Source organism: Ips typographus, linkage group LG4 (genome assembly GCF_016097725.1).
Source record: "Ips typographus isolate SLU linkage group LG4, UJ_Ityp_2.0, whole genome shotgun sequence".
NCBI classification, from domain to species: Eukaryota; Metazoa; Arthropoda; class Insecta; order Coleoptera; family Curculionidae; genus Ips; species Ips typographus.
Window position 1 is genome coordinate 5,675,086 of NC_138425.1, and position 19,117 is coordinate 5,694,202.

Genomic DNA, 19,117 nt, shown 5'->3' on the forward strand with positions numbered 1-19,117 from the left:
ACTTTCATATTTACATACAATTAACATTGTTGACCACAACCACGTACAGAAATGCCACCAACTGGGCCAAAAACACATAGTAATCATTTTAATCATGTACATCATGAAAGTGGTAATTTTGTAAACAATTTATGGCGCTTGCATTGAAGAAATTTAAATTTAATTGAACGAAAGCATAAGTTAACGATTCATAAAGTGCAATAACCACCGCGCGTATGAACTCTTCTTGAATACTAATTCAAAGCATCCTTCCTCTCTGTCTGCTCGTCTGTGGTCTACGCAATCGTCCACTAGGTCCCTGTTTATTTTAATAAACACTTTCAAGTCAACCGGACTTTGGAGAAGTCATTCGGACTGCTTCAAGATGGTTTTAATGGTTTCCAACACAGGTTGTGAAAATATTATTAGCGAAGCGTAAAACGTTCAGGTAGCTTTCCTCAGACCATATCAGGCTATTAAATGGATACGATTTAATGATGGGGTTGTTGTAATTTTGTTTAAGGATCAGTTTCAGTTAAATTTACTGTACGAGTTTAGTGCTTGCATTAATTTTGATTCTGATCAACGTGGTTTCATCACTACTGATGTAGAAAGCTGTATTATTAATTATTTTATATGTCATGACACAAGTTTGAAGCATATTGTAAGGTTGGCAACCTTGCTCCCAAGCCCGTTTCATTAAACATCACTAAATTACTGTTTAGGGAACAACAGGAACTAACAATAAAATAATGACTTTTCAATTGGCTAATTGAATTCTTAATTCAATTAGGCCGAATAAAGGCAATTAGACGTTGTTAAATGAAATCCCCAGGATGACAAAATAATTACTAAAAATTGCCTTCCGAGTTGAAATGCTTTAATTAAGTGGGATTAGCTTAAGCCTCTCAAAGTTCAATTTACATTTCGTTGCTCGTTCTATTCCGTTTTGAGAAGTTCGGCCATCAAGTAGGAAGAAGAATGACCTGGACAGCTGCCGGTTGTTTACTAATTAAGATAATGCCAATTAAAATTCATGATGGCTACCCGGAAAAATTGAAATTATATTTAGCTTTACAACTAGCAGAAACAATTCAGTTTTGTGACAACCCTGGCAATGTATATCATCACATGTAACCACCACCTTCTTATTTAACTAAAAGTACGTGTTAATTGCTGCCACCAGATGGTGTGGCAAAAAACTGGATTTTATCAATTTGCTAATACAAGCAACACATTAGATTAGTGTTATTTGTCAGAAAAAGTTGCAATGCGAGAAGAAGAATAAAAAAAGATTGATGTGTTAACATAATCACATTTCCCGCTTCAAGCCGGCTTATTCCATTATAAAATCGCAATATTCCGTGGAAATTATGGAATTTTTTCCGCAGGGGAGTTAGCGGATTGCCGTTATTTTTCATTTTTGTTTTTGAGGCCAGTGCAAGGTGAGATTGCTGAATAACAGTATTTACGGTGAAAAATTGCATTTTGAAACACACAATCCTAGAAAACAAATGGATTTTTCCACCAAAAGTGTTTTTAGTATATTTGTTTAAAGTGATTAGGTTTAAAACTGGATAAGACATGCCATGTAACCATACGATCCTAGGTCATATTACCATGTAATTAATGAACTATATCGACTAGGTGTGTAATACTACACTGTTTTTCACTCACATGATCCTATCCGGCCTGATTACCGTCATAAATAAGACTCTTGGGGTGTATACATTAATTTTGCGTATCATGATTATTAACCTAGAAATTTGGGTAGTACATACCTACGATTTCTGTCGAAAAATTAGGTAGTTAGTAAGTATAACTTTATCTCGAGACAGAAATTAAACTTTCCACCGTTGTTTGTATACTATTTTATTTTCAACCATTTATCAGAATCATCAAAATTTTAATAAATCATTCAGTTGAAATATTGATCGCTGGTGATATGTTTACAACCTTGACAACGTCATTAATGTGCTGGGTGGAAAGTGAAAGCAGGTAATTTTCATCTTTCCATCTGGTTTACACATAAGAAATAACGTTATTACATACATGGTTGAAAATAAAAATATTTACTTGTTGGTGTATTATGTACATACTTACAACTTTGTCTATTTACATTGTATAATGCATTATAATATTAAAAAAACATTGAAATACGCAAGATAAGTAGTGTTTTCTGTGTCTTTTTAAAAATATTTTTTCAAGTTTTGTAGTCTTGCTGCAATGGCTCTTAAATTTTATAGTCACAAAAGTATAAATAATTAACTATTTTACTCAAAAACTGACTATTTTGGTGGTATCCATAACTGATACCCTCTTCTTCTTGTCAACTAAATTCACCCCATAACTTTGATTATGGTTTTACTGTACGTATGTAATATTTAGAAAATAGTATTTGTAATATAACACCATTTTTTAAGTTTTAATAGTTGACTAGTTATTTTGGATTTTCTCAGCTTTTATAGTAGAACCGACAACACCGTGTCTTTTTGTGAATCTAATTATCAAACAATCATTTAATAACTAAAATTTTCTGTTGAATTTTAATCTGTTTAGTCATCTTACTTGGGACAGTTTAACGTGATGTGTTTGCTTTGATTTCTATTAGAAGACTCTCGAGTAAAACGACTCTATCCATCTTTTTGGAGGTCTTCCTGTTCGTGGTATACCATCTCTAGCGATTTCCCATCCTATCCACGTGATAATTCCAGGCTCTTCTACGTTTACGTCCCCACCTGACAATGCCTTACATTCATTTCTCACATTCGTGCCCTATGTCTCTCTTAATGTGTAGCCTGAGATGTTTCTTTCTTTTGTTGTCAGCTCTTGTCTCTATAGCGTCAACACCGGTCTAATACAGGATTTCTATATTTTTACTTTCGACCTTTTATTCATAATGGGGTTATTCCAGATTATGACACGTCCATTTACTTCATTCGTTCTATTTCGACTTGAGGTAATTTGTATTCTGAGCTTAAAGAATCTTATTGACGAATTCCAATATGTGAGCAGTTGTGATTTAGTTGTCTTATGATATCTATTATAGTTTTCGGCACATTTCCTTTCAAGTATATCAACTACGTCGCTTTGTCTTACCATATTAAACACTTTGGTGAGGTCACAAACCGTCCTCTTACTTAAAAACTGATTATTTTCTTGTTTATTATTTACCAGTTCATAAATCTTTGATTTATATTGTGTTTGCCACTGAAGAATTGAAAATTGAACGAATTTTGACCAAGAAAGGCAATCAATAAAGAAAATTCTAGTTCAACCAATAGCCTACATATCTACTTGGGAAATCATGTTCACAAAATTTATATTACTCTTTGGTGCAGTTATTTGATAAATCAGATAAATTGAAAAGAAACTTATTATTAAATTCTGTTACTGGTTTTTGATTACATTGTTATTTTATTCACCGTTGCAAAAACTTTGTTAAGGATGTACGAGACATTGATTATCCCTGTTTCTTTATTTGCATCATTTGCTCTGCGTTATTCTGATCCTGTTTAACGCCAAGTTTAGCTAGTTTTTCTTGCTTCTTTAATATCTGTTTTTCATTGCATACTGAAACATCAACTATAACAGCAAAAATTTTATATTGTCAGTTCTTCACTTATCTCTTAGATAAAACTGAATAAAAGTCTGGGTAACATCCATTTAAATTAATCACAGACTTTAAACGTGTTATCTAGGCTGAGGGTCCAAGATAATTTTAATGCTATTTTTAAAGTTGATTTTTTTATTTGACGTATATGGTGATATTCAGCTACAAACTTCGTGGCATTCCAGTTAATATTCGCGGTGTGCTAGAAAAGTATCAATAAACTTAGAGTCAGATACATTCAACTCAATTTGTCGTTACATGACGGAATCTCAATTGAAAAGCTCTTGGCAATAAACACACCAAACGATTAATCAAAGACCGTTAACATCCTGATAAAGCTATTAAGAATGGGATGTGAAAGCATTTTAATGCCTTTACATTTAACAGCACACATACTGTCTACGGTCAAGAAAAAAAAATAGTCTACAAACGATCAACATCGTGGTTTCGGCCGCATCGAAAACAATGAACTTTCCACTTGTAAGGAGAAGAACGGTTGTGTGTCAAGCCTGTTAAAGTGTCAAGATAAGCCAACCGTTTAACCTTTAAAAGCGTACGCGCATCATTATTGTTAAATTTCAGAAGCGATTATGCACCTTCTCGACATTAATTTATTTATTTATAATAGGCATTGTGTGCTAAACAATTTGCCCTTGACTGACCGGTGCATTTCACCGACAAAAAATCTTTCATCGACAGTTTACAGTCGTACGGAAATCACGTTTCTATTTATGGGAATAGGAACTGTACGTTAGAGTCCTTATAAGGCTAATCAAATGCATCTAATAACGAATTAATCTGTTTATATTACGCCATAAGCGTCAGCGTGGCATTCTGCGAATAGTATTTCGACTGGCGATATGGTTTTCCTCAGCAGTCGATGTTAATTAGCTACAGTGTGGTAAATTCTGAAATAACAAAAATAGTGATGGTATGTTAAGAGTAAATGCATAAAGTCTTGACGACTTAAGTTTAAGTAAGTCTATCATTTTACTGGACACGGACAAATACCTCATGTCATATAATAGAGAAAGGATGTGGGTAGTAAAATAGTTATTCTGGTAAAACATTAATATTTACCAGAGAATTCAAAATATGTCAGTGATGGAGTATTTTTTACCCTTCATCCATTACCAGATCCTTTCAGCTTGTCTCGTGTTGGTAGATAAAGAAAACTTTCCGGATTTGTTGCTGAATTTGAAACTGGAAACATCAACTAGAGCTGAATTGAGGAAATTAAACACTGAATCACGTTTATTGACCCTAAACCATGTTCGCAATTATGATCAGCATGCATCAATCAAATTATCCATTTAATAAAATTACTCGAGTTCCTGTTTGATAGTGTTAAATATGTATATACATTATGGATGCTAATAACGCAGGCCAATACTCGAAATGTAAATTGTTGAATGAGATACTTGACAGTAAATTTATATTACTATTCTAATTAGGTACAGATGTGAGCAGAGTTAACAAAATCCACTCAATATAACTGAATGCAAAACTTTGCAGAACTCACTATTCGAAGACAAAAAATATCCTTATTTATTGCTGCCAATGAAAGTGGATATTAAATCAGGTCAGAAATTATAAAAACTCAACATCGATCACTGCTTATTAGACGTGAAGTATTGCGAAGGAGAACCAGTGTAAACAACAAAGCCATACATCAAAATGAGTAGTATATGTAGTTAGAGAAAGACAGTAAAAAAGTACCCATACAGATGTCATTAAAAAACAAAGATAGTAGAAGAAACGGCCATTTTCTACTCTACATTGAGTTAGTGCTGTTTCAATCGAAATTGATAGGAAATGCAATTTATTTTAATCAAGAACGTAGTTTGTTTTACAATAAATTATTTAGCGGGATTGTCAGTGTTTTTACATATTACTTGTAAGTTTTAAGCACTTGCTTCCAAAAATGGCGTCGAATAATAGTTAAAAATATAATTTACCCAGAGAGGCTGGAATAAGACTTTCTACTGCTTGCAGATTATCCTAACCATATCAAATGACTACAAATAATCAATCAGCTTTTACTTGCTTTATTTTTATTTCAAAAAACGTTTTAAATCATGTTAAAGGCAAGTACAAATAATATTCCACATCAAATAAAAAAAAAACGGTCAAATTATTACGTTTAATATACCAAGGGGTATAAGGCATTATACATTTTTTGGCACAATCCGGAAAGTAAAAAAAAAAAAAAATTTTAATTTAAGCTAACTTAAATTACTCAGACTCACAAAATTATGTATTTATTTACCTTATGGCATGACACACATATAGATAACACAGAGTTAAAATATAACAGAAAAAATATAAAATACAAACAAAATAAAAACAGTTGTTAAGTTTAGCAATGACATCAAGACAAACATAGGGACAATAGTTTGTTGCCAATAACCAAGTAATAATACAGAAGAAAGCTGAAACCATCGATGTCAGGTGGTTAGTTAAACCTTCTTTACTAGTAGACGTAAAGACAGTTAATTGTTGAAGGTCTATGCTAAGCTAAGCAAGCTTCTGCCATATCATGTCATATCACTTGATATTTCCAATTTATCTTCAAAAGTGAATTCTAGCTGTAAATCAGTTCATCCCACTTGCAGCAGAAATAAGCTGATTCACAATCAAAGAACTGTATCACCTGTGAAAATTACTGAACTAAAGCTACTAAAGAGATTTGCCACTTCATGGGTTGGAAAACATGAATGACTGAATCATTATCAAAATTTTGGAAGAAAGTAAATTTCGAAAGCAGAATTTGCAATCAATTTGCATCAAACAACTTCTAGACTTTTTTCTTGGACTTGTCTACGCTAATATCATGAGACTGTATAATGCGTATAATGTCCAAGTGCAAACGTATAGCTGACTAGCAGACTTCCAGTAACGATCTGAATAAAGTACAATAAACGTCTGAAGATCCTCTATTTTGACAGTAACTTCGTTGTAAGTGAAATTCTTACTTTCCATAAACTTCCACGTTATATCGGAAATAAGTTTTCCTCTGTCTGCGTATAAAGAGCGCATCCTTTAGTAAATTAAACTTGCATACCTTACTGAAAATCGATTACTTCTTTCTCAGACTACTATACAATTTACATAACCACTACTTGAACAAGTTAACTAATTTTCATGCAAAATTCGTAATTGAAACGTTTGTCTTTTAACAGTACCGAACAATCTATTAGCAACAATTTGAGGTTAAGTTAGGTCAAATCAACTGCTTTGTGCCACTTTTACAATAGTTATCAGATCAGCTCTACCACGACTGACAAAAGACCTTCATTTTTCCACTTTCCTATCGCACCTTTTAATCAGAAAGTTTTATTTCGTATGCTTGAAAACTGGATAATTCAATTAAACGTATATACATATAGTCCCGATTCAGTTACGTGCCACCGAACTTTTTAAATCAACTAAAAAGCAAACAATAAAGTGCCAGAAAGCAACGTGCCATATAGCTCACGCTAGAACTCCGGAACTTTCAAAGTGAGTTTGCATTGAAACGGGTCCGTTTATTGCAAAAACAAAACCGGGAGGTACGCAAATGACTTTGTTAATTCAATTTGCCGTAAATTTGCGTGTCGCACATAAAATTCAAATTACCTTAAACTGCTTTTGCAAATTTACTGGTCCAACGCTATAATTGGCTGTCTCCTAACTTTTCAATTTAATTTCCGAATAGTAAAAACCTTTTTTTGCTTGCAGAAAATAATGGAGTTTCTCCAGCAACTGCTTAGATTTCTGTAATTTGTGTAGATATACAAGTTTTTATCTAGGAGCTATATTATCCTCCTATTACATCTGTTGAGTTTTTTATTTTTTATACCTGCTTGGGAAACACAAAAAAAGCACACAAATGTCCCGATTTTACAGTAAATTATTAGCAGAGGTAGTAATAAATTTCGTTTGCCCAAAACGATTGCAACACCCCCGGGGAGTGTTCAAGATGATGCGATAAGGAAAAAGGGGGTGCTAAGCAGGTAGTTTTTAAATGGATATTAAGGCCCTAAGTTGTTAACTTCATAAAAGACGAATGGCCCGGTTGAAAAAGTTGCAATTATGACCTCCTCGAAACGGCTTTTGTACCTATTCTTCCATGAGGAGATAAGTGCTTTTTTGTAAGTTTGCATTTTATCTCGAGGCCCTCCCCTCCAAGTAATTGAATAAAACGACCGCGACGTCGTCGTCGATTAAAACGTTTTTTTCTCCGCTTTTGCCTGTAGTCTGCTACCCAACTTATAAAATAGCTTCTGCTATCCCGTAAAGCTGCCTTAATTGAACAACAAAGCCCGTATGTTTGTCGACGATTTTATCTGAGGAAATCGATTTGATTCAGCTAAGTGCCTCGATTGTCCGCAAAAAAAAACGTACGCTAAACCTAAAGGAAACTAAATGGATGACATGCAGAAAAGGATTTTAGTAAAAACTAAACCAGGGGCGGACTTACTGAAAGGTTAATACAAAAAATGTAACAGTATTTTAGAAAAACCATGTGGTAACTGATACTTTCCAGTGTGGTTCTGGACAAAACTGTCATTATGAAACGAATATGCTAGCTTCTGCTAGCTATTACAACGATTACGTAATTTTTTAAGCCATATTGGTCACTATTCGCACATCCCTAAACAATTTCTTTGCTCATGATCAAAAATATGACCTGGTCTGACTTACGAAAATAATGCAAAACACATTTCAACATATCGAAATTAGCAAAAATCTGGATTGTGCTAGGTATCCCTGAATAGGTCACTAATGGAGGCAAAAGATACACGTGATCGACAAATATTGAAAAACCTTCGACTGTTCCAAAGGAATAGCGTCATCTACTGACAATTATCAAAGCATTACTGTACTGACATGACAATAATTCTCTGGGAGGACTGAAAACAAGCACGAGTACAAATATAAAATAGAATAATTACTATTTGATGAAATTCATCCCTGTACTGCCATTTCCCCTACTAAATTACTGTATATTGCATTTTTAATCACTTTAACCTAATGCTCTTTTCTGAGCAACAAACACAGCTTACATTTTACTGTCACTTTTCTATAATACTATGCCGTTTCTCAAGATTGACTCAAAATTTGCGAAATTTTCATTCATAAACCAAGCAACGCTCGTATTCCATTATACTTTCTTCAATATTAAGTTCCTCGTCCGAAAGCAGTCAAACTTGGTGGATTCTGAGTTCTTGATAGTTTTCGAAATACAATATCATTGGTCTTATCCTTATTTACTTGTGGACCTTACCTCTATTTTATAAATGGGTCAAATCTTGTCCCCTACTGTTAAATTGGTATTATCTGCATAACATGTGATCTTTTCTGAGTGACAATGCACTATAGAGAACAGATCATTAACGAAAATTACAAACGGAATAGGACGCAAAATACTACCCTGTGATATGCATAATCTATTATGCAGCTTCCATTTTTAAAAAAATTCAGTTTTTGTTCCGAAAGAGATACATATTTCCAACTTTCTAACAAGTAACACCACATCAATACAGTTAAGCTTTTTACAAATCTAAGTAGAAACCCAATCCGAAATTGTTATTTTTCTCTCTTCTCTGTTTGTCTGTGTTGATAACCGGTAGTTTTCAATTAAATTTGAATCACTCTTCTTATACGTACATATAGAAAGAAGCCTGATAACAAACGATTTTAACTGATTTGAAAATATCCGGAAAATCGTTACTAATCATTCAGATTCGTATAGGTACCAGCAGCTGTTGCTCTAAGATGTATTACTAATCACAAAAACAAAGATTGAATATTTCCGAATATGTATTACTCAATAACGCCAATATCTATGGCAATTTGTTTTAACCAAATAGCTATTTGCGCAACTAGGAAAGAAAGTGCAACTTTTGCTCCCGCGAACATGTTTAAGAGTGCAATAAGCAGTTTACTCCACAGTTCCACAAAAAAGCAGCAGTTAAATACTATGGTAATACCTGGCTGAGAAAATGTGTTGTTACTAAAGATATGTTTGTCAATTTCTCAAGAAAGTGACAAACTGTCTTTAGACAGTGTGACTTTTCCTGGGGGCACTTTTCGTCCCTAGAGAGGAAAATACTTTTCAGTCTCTCTGGGGCCTAATTCTTGAAAGCAGGGAACGGAATTCTCAAGAGAATTGTTGGTAGAATTTGACAGAAGAAGCTGACAATGGCGAGATCCTGTCACATTCTACAGGACTTTCTCTTGATTATTTCTTTCCCTCGTTTCAAGAATACGCACTCTGGTGACACTTTCACTCTCTAGGTAGTGAAAGTGATATTTTCTCAAATGAGGGAGGAAAATTGTACTTTCTATGGGGGTCGTAGAAAAAAAAATTTACTTCTTGTGTTGAGCAAAATCAGTGTTATTCGGGTATGGATATCAAATATCTAGGAATACAAGAAAAACGTCTCAAATTCATCTATTTCTAAAATTCAATAAAAGTCACGGTTGTCGGAATTTGCTGTTCTAAATTATAATTTTGAGAAAATTTGAGAAAGAAGTTTGTGATTCAATATATCAGTTTACATCCCTTAAAATTCACTTGTCGTCGTGTTTAAATCACTTTTGTCACTCATTCACTCTATGTAGCAACTTTATGAGAACTTCAAATAAATAAAACAGTAAAATTTGATTTGTAACTCATGAACTGATGTACGCATAACATGTCTAGAAATTTTGATACTTAACGATTATAAATTGCCTAGATAAACCGATAATGACTCTGATACCAAGCGATAAATTTCAATAATGAGCAATGGAGGTACTGTAGTTGCATTAGACGCTTGTAGCGCTGTGGGTTCCACTAATGTGCCTATTAACAACACCTGCAACTGGATATTATTACACCAAAGACATTCAATGTTGAGCGGTTTTTTCTGAATCGGTAATTTCCCGTTCCGGCTATGGTCTTTGAGTTTCTCCTGATTAAACACGTCTTTGAGACACGCAACGTCGCGGTCGTTTAGGTAAAACCGCTTACTTGAAACAATTGGCAATTGTTCTTCGTAAAATGGTAAAAGTAGCGGATTTGCACTAAAAAGCATCATTCTTTAACCTGGTTTAACCTTTAAATGTCGTTGAAAGAACACAATAGAGTTAATTAAAATCCGTATTTTAATATTATTAAGGCTTTAAAGCTAAACCTTCGGTCAAGTTATTCAATCACTATGCGATACAGATAAATTTCTGTCAAGACGGAAAATGATTAATGTGCAACCCAGGCCTGGCCCTTTTATGTATGTAAAACCGACGTAACCTTCCCAAAAGGAACGATCTAAGGGATCAATTTCTTGAGAGGTCTTTCGGAAAGCATATGGCTATTGAAGGCCATTACAAAAAGGCCTTTTGATGACCCACTTCACCACCACAAGCCTAATTAACTTTAGGAGAACTTTTCGGGGGTTGGCCCCAATCTGAACGGGAGTGTTTGCGACTTTTTCAGGTGGGAGTGTGACAGGACACATGATTTAGTCCATACATGTAACAAAGGGGCTTTATTAATGAGAGATTCAGTTCAAAGATAAACCTACAAGACAGGCCCCGTAAGATTACAAAATTACGCTCGGTTTAGTGACGAGAGGCGTGAGCACATTAGGTGGTCTTTACGCTGCAATGTTTCTATGTCAAATACTTAATTACTTCCAATAATAATTACGCGATCAATAAACAGTTGAACATGAGGGCTGTTCTTATTACGTGCTAACCGGAACGAACTAAAAATTGTGGTTTTACATGCAAGCCAGAAATATGGACTTGTAAAACCGTTTGATCTGTTTACCGCCGTTGGGTACATATTTATGGGGCAAATTTGCATGTTTTTGCAGTTTGGGCTTAACGGCCAAAAGGTGGATTAGTCATTGTCTAAACCCAAAAAACACGACCGCTGAATTAACTTAAATTGAATACAGCACAGCCCAGTGTCAGTAAATTAAGTCTATTTTATTTCCGGTTGTTCTCGCCTTAAAGCCGTTCATTTCAAAAAATGTACTTTTATTAGCAAATAGTCATTATACAGTTAAAGCACTTAGAAACAAATGGTTTAAATAACATGAAGAAAGCACATGGTATTTCACAAATTCTTGACTAATAGAAGTAGAAGAAGTTGGTTTAACAAATGAAGATACTTTATGCAAAGATGCATTGCAATTCATTCATTAGTATATTGAAGATTGATCTTTCTGTGTTCTCTTATAGATTGAGATGATGTGAACTTCAACAGGAAATTATCACATATTTCTTTGCAACTGTAGAGGAGTTGTATATTACATTATTCGTCACCAAAGCCAAGTCTTAAGATAAATACTGTTTGTGCTCCCAGTTAATGCAACTCTTTAGTTTCTTGGTAATTTAGCTTATTTGTGTCTAGAAGAGTCATTTTATTCGGATCATCCATTCTACAAGGACCAGCCATTATGACAATTGAAACTATGTGCTGTCCGAAGGTTTCATTGAAACATGATAGAGTCATTCGCACAACATTGCTGGTATTTAACACCGTATTTGATTTTCCTTTATTTCACTTCATATTTCCGATTTTTCAGATTATTATTTTATCTAAGATTAATCCCTACAATATTTAAGTTATCTTATCTATGCTAAACGCTCTGTACGTGTTTTTTTTTCTAGCACAAATTAAGCGTGAAGAGATGAAATTTTGTAACACTTAACGTTGGTCCTAGAAACCTTTAAAAATAGCACATTACCCCCATTATTTCACCAGTTAGCCTTTCCTTGCCCTTTAAACTACAAACTCATTCATTCAAATAGCCTTAATGCCAGTTTCCTACTTGTTCTTAAAAGCGTTCAGTTTAGCAAAATGCCATGAAAATCACTAATATTGTTATCATAAATTAATGTAATTAGATGTGAACTATTGTTAATAAGCATAATGTCATAACATACATTGTTAATGGGAAAGTATTCTAACAGATATGCTATTCAGATGTCAAAGGACTAAAGTTTTGTTAAAGGAAACCAAAAAAACTGAACAAAACTATTATTAAAATACATTTTCAACCATTATTTTCTTAACCAATGACTATACTTATAGCATCATTCTGGTTTTGTTCTTATTATATTAATGTAATGTAATTTGACTATTATTGGTAAGAAGTGAATTTACCTATTGTTTTGTATTAAATTGCTTTTTATTGTGTTCGTTTTGTTAAATAACTTTGCTTTTTATACCAACAATTTCAAGTGGAATGAAATCACAATGTTGTAGAGAAGTATACTTCAACAAAATCATTATTTATCATATAGTATCTTTTCAAGGAATTTTTTAACAGTACCTAATAAAAAAATGAGGGTATAATATTATAATTTTAACACAATTTTCGAGACGTTAAATGAAACTAATCGACTACATCAACAGCTGCTTCATCAACCCATTTCAAAGCAAAATGCTTTTTGATTGGATAAATTAGATTCCTCAGAAAAGACTATTTATACTAATCTAAAGTGCCTTCAATTTATTTATTTAAAAAGAGGAATCTTTGAAAAATTACATTTGCAAATAACGTAATTTTTCAAAGAATTTCGTAAATCACCGAAGTATTTTAATCTTACGTAAACTACATGATAAAACAGAAAATTGGTGGTTCTAGACATACTTAAAGCATAATAAAAAATTGCAAAACTAAACAAACAAATCAATATTTATTTAATCGAAAATATCGAACAATAAATGGCAAATATAGGGTAGATAAACCTACAAAGGATGGCGCTATCCAAACTCAAAACACCAGCTGCAAAAATATTAAAAAAATGTTTACACAACTATTAATCACGAAGTTCTATGGAAAAACACTTGAAATTCCAAACGCCTTGAATTTAACATTTCTTATCGTACCGTAACGGTGCTTACGTAAACGCAGACTGCTCGCTTGTATAGTCAAGCGGTTAAGTGATTAGCCTACCATCGGCCCGGGTAGCTCAGTCGGTAGAGCATTGGACTTTTAATCCAAGGGTCCAGGGTTCAAGTCCCTGCTCGGGCGAAACTTTTTTTTATTTTTTTTTTGACAATTTATTAATCACAAATCAAGCAAGTGATATTAATTTACTCGCAAAATAATTTTTTATAAGTATGTATGAATTGCTTAATAGGTTATTTATTAAAATTGTTTTATATTCAAAATTGTCTTCACTGGTATATTTTTCAAATAACAAAAGACACACCAGGCATTATCACGTGCTAATTTTTAAAGTCAATGTTAGGGTAAATTCTTTTAAAAAATTACAGGTGAGAAATTCGGCAGGTGGAACCTTAATACCTTTAGCCTGAAAAGCTTTTAGAACCCTTAAAAATATATATTTCCATTTAGTTTTTATGCCTGTCCTACCTTTAATAAGTATTTTCAATGTTGGCAAATTTAATTTATACGATTTTTAGAGATAATTATTATTCTTTAACGCTTACCTTCACTTACTGGTTAAAAAACTTAATCATCACAAAAAATCACTCTACTACAGACAGATGTTAATGTCCATCCCAACCATATTTCAAAGAAGTTTCACTAATTACTGCACAATATTTGATCAATCTTTTACAATAATTAATTACTTCACAATGTTTAATATAATTCCCATATTTGCAAGTATTGCCCATCATTACAAAAATCCAAAAGGGTCAACTATCCTCCTGTCGCTGCCCATTCACCCATTAAAACTTACACGTGTATCTCTCGGACACCAGCTGTGCATAAAATGGTTGTTGTGAACATTCAAATAAATTACATAGTGAAAATTTACCAGGTCTTGCTTCCTCCTTCCTAGATTTATGGATTAGTATTATAAATACGCCGGGCGACTGATTTATGTCCGTTATATCGGGGTTATTAGATCCTCCAAGTTTTTTTCTTGAAATTTATATATTAAGTTCCTAACTTGCAGGCATAAATCTTCAGTCAACAAAAGGATCCCGAATAATATCCTTATCAATGCCTTGCTCCACCTTAAAATGTTAAGCCCTTGTAAGCCAGTTAAAGGATTACACCTAATACGAAAGGTTCGAATTGTTTGTATCAAGACGAGTGATGTCAGCAATAATAAATAAAGTTAGATTTTCTGATATTATCCCTTTTTATATTTGTCGTGAACTGGATGATAGAGATGAGGTCAATGGTTTAAGTTTAAATTCAGACAATTTCTGCAAAGAGTGAAATAATAAGAGTTCAGAAAATAGTTATTCTTGAAATTACACATAAACTTTATGTGTAAAAAGTTAACCAGATTTTGAAAATCTAAAGCAATGAATGAAATCACTCTGGTGAATATGTATGAGTATAGAATTTTTTAAATTGTACGTCCCTAATTACCTACAATAAGGTTACTGGTTTTAAAAGTATTATTAAATTATTAGTATTTGCCGAACTATTAGAATTTAAAAAAGATAGCTTGTGCATCCACTTTATTCTTCCTCTACTCGGAAAGGAGGGTTGAATAAACGCATGCACTAGGTGCAGGAAGAGCTATAGGAGGGTTGTCTGGGTTTTTTCCATTTTACGGCCAAACTAAGCGATTTACGCAAGAATGTCAAGAATTAAAAAGTTTGCAATTTTCAACTCTCCATTTTGCCGATTTGCAGATATTTGCCCTTGAATTTTCAATGCCTTCTAGCGGCCAAACCATGCCACTAATCCACTTGTTTAAAGGCATTTTCGGAAAGCTCTTTCTCTGCGCTATCTTTTCTATTCTGGTGCTTTTTGCCTTAAATTTCTAAATAAGGGTCAAAGCGTCCAGTGTCAAATGAAAAGTTTTCACCCTGTAACTTTGTTACGCAATCACTTAGCGCCACAACGCCCTCCAGCGGTTTTGTAGATAATTAAATTCTCCACATTTTTGATTCCGTTAACTTTTTACCTAACCTCAAAACTAACCGAGCTGGTTAACAACCCTCTTTTTGAAGATAAGACTACTAAGTACTACTTTTTACTATGTTCTACCTGTTTTCATGATTTAAAAAGTTACATTTTACACACTATTTTTACCTTTTTGATTGCAGTTGCTAATGCGTTAAAACTCGTACAATCTTATTGACAATTCATCAAACTTGCTATTCCACTTTTTGGTGCAAGAACTTAAAGCCTGGCAGTTTTACCGAATTTCTCGTACACTCAATAACTGAAATGTGTTATAATAGCACCTTATTAACCAAGGTTTAGACAGAAGGTTTTATTGACCGTATGTAAATAGCTATAAGGTCAATAAAAGCTGTCTAAACCGTGGATAATATAGCGTTTTTTCCACTATTAACCATATTTTTGATGGTCTTTTTAATAAAAATTTAAAAATTTAGGGTAACAGCAAAACAACATGAAGAGACGACCTAATTTATCTGTCTATGTCAAATCAAGTATAGGTCTTAACTCGGGTCTTAATGGACATTGAAATTATTACTTACCTAGGTCAATAATATTTCCTTTTTTGTTGCGTTTGTGCGAGACTAGAACTAGAGAAGAGCCTCTATTTTTGACCTAGGTCAACAATGACCATTAAGGTAGAGAAAACTAATTTTTCAAGTTACTAATCGGTCAATAATGATATGTTTATCATGTTAGTAGTGGAAAAATACTTTATAAAGATTTAAACATAAACTGTCATAACTAAATAGCTAATTTCGAACAGGTAGTAACGACTAAAATCTAAATATTTTGACGTTTATGACTTTTCAGACTCTTTCACATGTATAAACGCATCATTTAAAGCAGAAAATGGATCAGCTTCCGTAAATGTTATTCCGCAAACTCGGAGACTTACTGCAGAAAGGATGAAACCTAAAATTAGATTTTATTGAATTCCTTGAAAAGTACTAAATTTCAGTACGTTTCTAAAATAAACGAGCGTTTGCTAACAGTTTCAGGATTTCTGCATCAATTATCTTACTAATAAACCCAAATAACTAGTTTATAATGCTTATACATCTTGACATTTATAGGATATTTGGTGTATCTCTATTAAGAAAACTAATTACGACCTAGTCTAGTTGTATTTTTCATTTCTCTCCTTGAAACTAACATAATACATATTATGCAAATTACTAAGTACATATCTGTGTACAAGATTGCTTAAGCTTGCTTATTAAAAATGCAGTTTTTCTAAAAACAGCTAAACATGGCAACGATATGTCTTTTGCTCAACTGAACACAAGCTCAGGCCATTCTTGTACAACCAGGTATGCGCTAAATAAGGTCTAAAAACAAGGTCGATATTGCTATAAAAAATTACACGAATACTTTGCAATTGAACTTGACTTTACTAGTAAATTACGTTCTTTGTAGAAAACGGAGATTTTGTGAGTTACAGAACACCAAGTAGATAAACAATATCCTGATTTCATTCGTTGAAATTAGATACCAATTTCTTTTTTTTTTAACTGATTTTTAGGTAAAATTTCTCTGTTGGAAGACTGCTATTCACACATTCTATAGCCACTTCTCAAGACAGGCAACTTGTTTTCAATTACTGTAAAAGAGATCATTTTGCTTCCAAGTCCTTCTTAGTCATTTGAGTGGGTGCCAAAACCTGTGACATGTTAAATTTACAATCATTGACTTCCACTAAGACAGTGGGATTTACTTTTAGGGGATATTTAATTGATCGTTTTGGGATATGTCTTTATTTCCCATTCCAACATCCAACTGACCTTAAACTCCTTAAAGTAAAATACTGTCTTTCTTTTACTTATCTTTGCATTTGTAGCACTCTGTATCTCCAACACTAAAGACTTTCTAAGGCCCTTTTTTGAAGAAGAAAAAAAAAAAGATGGTTTGGATAAAAAAGCTGTTTAAATTCAGCAAAATTTTCATTGCAACCATGTATAAATAAAATGCCCATACAAAAAAGAATAGCTTAACCTATCATTTGTTGTCATTTTCAATGTAGTGATGAAGTAGAAGCCTTAACTTGTTTAGTTATTTGTATAGGTACTATTTAAGACCAGTAGTAAGGGCTAAATTTAAAGATTTAGAGAGAAAGTTTCGTTTAAAAGAATATCTTTATTTAAAACACTTATAATTCTTAATACAATAAGTCAAATAAATTACTGAAATTATAAGCAAATTGCGGTTGTTGCAGAGAATGTTAAGTTATTATTTAATTTTTATTTGAATTAATTCATACTTACTATTTTATGATAAAATAACTTTAAGATAACTGTTAACAGATTATGTAAATGAATTTTTGGTATCAAATGGACAACAGCCAATAAATAAAGTGACAAAAGAGTGGGTAGTTACATATAAACAAAACAATCAATCCTGCTACAGTCATAATATTTTAGACGATAATAATTGCATTAAAAAAAAATAAACAAATTGAGATAAAAAAAATAAAATAATGATTACGTTGTTTTGTCTAGACGGACTTTTAGCATATTTCGAGTCATATTTCAAATTTGTCATATCCTGAAATGCACTCACAATTTATCCGCTTTACAGATATAAGATCATATTAAACACACTCACTAAAAACAAACTGTTTTAATAAAAAAATAAAAAATAGAAAAAATTATCTTTATCTGAAATAGTGTAGATTTATTCAAATTACTGTTTGATGGTATATTTTTGTTCACTTAATAATTATTCAAATAAGAATATACAGAACAAGTTTGAAAAAGTTTTTAATTATGAGTAAAATTTATAAAAAAATATTGTTGGACATACCCCAAACGGTGAATGATAATCCAACAAAAAAATGAAACAATACCAAGAAATATTCACAAAATTCACCCACAAATAGTAAAATTCTTGTCGAAATACACGCGCGTCGCGATGCTTTTCGAGATCGAAAGCACGTTAAGCTCGCCTCCTGGGGCCGAGCGTCATAAACTCTTCGTCGGAGTGGTTTGCGCGAACTGAAAGCGAAGCTTCGAAGAAGTTGAACACTCAGAGCGGCTTCGGTGCGGTTGCGAGTGCGCTGCTGATAGGGTGGATTATTATTTCATTCGGTATTTGGATTGGTATATGCTTGGAAAATGAGTTTTGTGCTTTTTTTTGGTTTTAGTTGGTTCAGTTTCTTGAAAACCCAAAAAAATTGTAAAAAGACTATTTTAATCAAATGGGTGGTCAGAAAAGTTTTTGAACCCTAATACACAACGTCTTTGCTTTACAGTAGTTGCTAAAGTTTCATTTTTATACTAAGTTATCATCAAGGCAATTTTTGTATGAGATTAAAGTATAGTGTTCAAGGGTCATCAAATCTCCACAGAGCTTCCAGAAAAAAACCAACACTCTTTCAATTAATAAACAATAAACCGGTCCAACGGGTTGAGTTCTGGAAATGGCGGTGGCTATGCCATAAGTTCTTATAACAATGAGATTGAGAAAATTCATTGTTATGGTTCGTTCTACAGAAACCTATTGTAAATTCAATTTAATCAGAGAAAACTTATATTAACTTTATATAAACTTTTTGGAGAAGGTTCGATGGGAAAAGTTCTTTTCATAATTGGTTAAAATAAGAAATATCTTTAATTTACTTTACAATGTGCTTTAGGGAAAGATTGAG

At 32.8% G+C, this 19,117-nt stretch overlaps 1 protein-coding gene and 1 non-coding gene across 4 annotated transcripts in view; one reads left to right on the forward strand and one right to left on the reverse strand.

Annotated features, from left to right (window-relative positions):
• unc-5 (netrin receptor unc-5) overlaps positions 1-18,469 on the reverse strand; it is a 137,861-nt gene extending 119,392 nt beyond the window's left edge. For all 3 annotated transcript variants that reach the window (XM_081977066.1, XM_081977067.1, XM_081977065.1), the window contains exon 1: positions 18,274-18,469. The gene's annotated coding sequence lies outside the window, so the exon portion shown is untranslated. The remainder of the gene's footprint in view (positions 1-18,273) is intronic.
• Positions 13,536-13,608, forward strand: TRNAK-UUU (transfer RNA lysine (anticodon UUU)). Its single transcript has one exon. It is a non-coding gene; the product is annotated as a tRNA-Lys (tRNA).
• Positions 18,470-19,117: the final 648 nt, after the last annotated feature.